The following is a 3,466-nucleotide window of genomic DNA, read 5'->3' as shown; positions in this document are numbered from 1 at the left end:
GCTGATTGCTGGGGAAATGGAGTGCCCACTTGAGAGAAGCTGTGTGCTGAGTGGCAAAGCATCATTCCTTCATCCAAACCAAAAGTGATCCCAGAGGGATCAAGGGGTGCAGAGCCCTGCCTGTTTCATGCACAGAGCTTCCCAGTGCATGAAACCATGGCTTGACCTGGAAACACCTGGGCAGATCTAAGCCACATCCCTGTTGGTGTTTTGGGCCTCTCCAAGCTGGGATTGATGCATTGCCACAGCCTGTGCTGGTTCTGAGGGTGTTGGACCATTGCCTTCCTTGTGTCAGTGTTTGAAGGTGGTTGTTTTATTCCCTGGAGGAGTTTCCCTGGTGTCTGTGCTGTTCTGTACCTTGGCCATGACCTGTGACTTCTGCTGTTGCTGTTTTGTACTTTCTGATTATAAATGGAGTTTTTCCTGTGTGGCTGATGTGGGATTTAAATCTCCCCTCACACACACTCAGTGCTCCTCATATCCCTCGGATCTGGGGTGACACTCCCCATCACAGGGCAGTATAATCCAGGAAACACAACAGGAAAACATTGTGATTTGTCAGAGAAAATAATATTATATTTAATATTTTGTACGTATGATAAGAGCCATCCTACTGTAAATATTTCTCTCAGTGGTTTGGGGCTTCTCTTGGGCACCTCCTTGCCTCTGAATACTGCTTGTGCTCATCTGCACCAGAGGAAGGAATTCAGGATGCAAATCTGCCCTGTCAGGGCTGGGACAGCCAGCCAGCTACACACCTCTCCCAGCGGCCAGCACTGGCAATTCCTGACATATATCCCTTCAGGGCACTGTTTTTCATTCCCCAGTATCTTCCAAATACCTTTTTCCTCAATATCCTCCAAGTGCAGCTCTTTTCCCTGTGGGGACAGAGCCCTGCAATGTGCATCTCCAGCCCACGCCTGGCCCTCCTCCTCGGGGTTCCTGCAGGTTGGAAACGCCACCTCCAGAGCCCCCAGACCCCTCCTGCCACCTTGCCGTGCTCACACGGTGACATCTGAGGCGGTGTCCCTCCTGGTGTGCCACCATCAGGAGTGCTTTCAGCTCTGCCACTTCAAACCCCTCGCTGTGCAGAGCCCACTGAACGCTGCCTGGAGTCACCTGCAGGAATTAGCTCTGCAGCAACCTCCACAGCCAAGGTACTCCCATCGTGTGAGGGATGGGCAAGGTTAATGACTGGGAAAGTGATGGCTCCCCGTGGGCAGTTTCTCAGAGAGCTCCCTGCTGCTTGGCTGCCAGAAGAAAGGAGGTTGCAGCACAGTGAGGGAGCCCCGTGTCCTCTGCAGAGCTCCTCTCTCCCACCTCTTGTGGCTGCTCAGACCCTCCCAGTGCTGCTCCTGGTGGCTGCAGGAGCTCCCTGGGCCAGGGGCTGCAGCAGTCCAGCTTTGGGCATTCACAGAATGAACTTGGAAGGAAGACACAGGGACTCCCCCATGTTCCTTCACCCAGGCTGCCCACAGCTGCTGGGATTTGTTGTTTGGGCCAGCCTGGGAAACAAGAGCAGCTTCTGGGGTTCCCCTGCACCTCCTCGAGGGCTGTTCCCAGGCTGCCTCAGCCACCAGCCTCAAGGGGACACTGTTGGGATAGGATGGGAGTGAGTCCCACACTGGGGATGCTCATCCTTCCCTGGAGACATGGGGCTGCCAGTCCTGGGGTCACAGCCATTCTGTGCCTGGGAGGAGAGCTGAGTTGAGAGCTTGAAGAACTTGGTTAAAGTCTCCAGATTAAACATCTCTTTTCCAGTAATCTCCCATTTCTCCCTGACATTTCTCTCCTCTCCAGTGGGCCAGGCGGCCAAAGCGCCGGAAAACACCGAGGGGCTGTTTCTACCCTGGGGTCTGGGACTGTGCCTTGCTCAGGCCTCACCAATTTAAAAATGGAACAAGGAATGCTCAGCATCCAGCAGGATCAGGCCTCGGGAGCAGGAAGTACCAGCTGGCTCGGGAGAGGGCTGATTCCCATGGGATCCCCAGTGTGGTTTTGGCAGGCGGCGAGGTTGGGATGGTTCCGCCAGCAGGCTCTTCCTGCCTGGAATGCCAGCCCTGGAAGAACAGCTGACTCAGAGCGTGACAGCTCCTCACAGCATCCCCTCCTGAAAGGAGCTGTCAGGGAGCTCCTGCCGCCGCTGCCTCTGCAATGGGAAGGAGGAGAGCCGAGCTGGAAAGGAGCCCAGGGCATGGTGCTGCTCTGGGAACGCCTGCCGTGGGTGGAATTCACCCCTGAGCAGGGCTGTGTCACCCTGCAGCCCACCCTGCTCCCAGAATAGGAGCTCAGCTCAGCCAGAGGGCTTTGCACTGCGCTCACCCCACCATCTGAATATCTGAGCTGTGCTGAGCACACCAGGGAAGAGTCACTGTGACTTGGCTCTTTGGGGTGCACAGACAAACCCAGCCACAGGGTGATTTCCACCTTGCCACGAGGGAAATGTTTTATGCATCTTGCAGTACAGCTGGCCCAGAAGCAGAGGTGAGCACCTCACCTCACCTCACAGGATCCCTTTCAGGTGGAGGTTCCCAGATCTGTTCTGCACCACACTAAAGAGGAAAAGATAAGCCCTTGCAAGTCAGTTTATTTTTTAAAATTCATGTTGCCATAGCAGCTCAGCACACTGTCTCAAGTCCTCCTCCTTGCAAAACTTTGATCACCATGAAAACAGAATTATGTTGTTCTCCAACACATTCTATGTATAAATACATTGAAGCTCCCATAGTTCATGCCTCAACACCTCTGCAAAGGCCTCTTCTATTTCTTGCTCACAAAGAATTTCCCTGGCCAGAGGTCAGTGGTTTAAATCTTGGTTTAAATCAAGCACCTCCGTGGTCCTGCTGCTCGTGTTGCCAGCCAAGGTTCTGCTTCCAGTGGTTTCTAACAGGCTCTGGTACACCACAGCACAGAGCCCAGCCAGCAGCTGTGTGCCCAAGATTGCAGGGATCCCCTCCTCCCTTGGCTCTGCTCCAGTCTGCTCCCTGGAGTACCAAAGGAGCACAAATCCCACTGAAATATCCACTCACTTGTTGTTACTCAGCGGCAGCACTGAGCTGTGTTATCCCCACTCACCTCGGGGCCATCCTGCTGCATTCCCTCTGTCCCCAGGGCAGGATTTGATCCTCTTGGCATGGGATCAATCAGCTTTGGGAATGGTTTATTGTTGGCTTTAGGGGAGTAACTCGAGGCTGGACAAGAGTTCTGTAGGTCTGGTGACAGCTCTGGGTGGATCACCAACAGCAGAGGCTCTAATGAGAGCTTCTGCAGCCAACACCAGTGAGCAGCCCCTGCTGCAGCTCCAGGCTGTGCTCTGGCTCTCTGCAGGCTCTGCTTGCAGCCTCAGGACTCCTGGAATCATGGAATGGTGGGGTGGGAAGGGACCTTAAATCCCATCCAGTGCCACCCCTGCCATGGCAGGGACACCTTCCACTGTCCCAGGCTGCTCCAAACCCCATCCAGCCTG

This window comes from Lichenostomus cassidix, chromosome 18 (genome assembly GCF_008360975.1).
Source record: "Lichenostomus cassidix isolate B80296 chromosome 18, HeHo_3.0, whole genome shotgun sequence".
Taxonomy (NCBI): Eukaryota; Metazoa; Chordata; class Aves; order Passeriformes; family Meliphagidae; genus Lichenostomus; species Lichenostomus cassidix.
The sequence above is the reverse complement of the archived record's forward strand: the minus strand, read 5'-3'. Positions refer to the sequence as shown.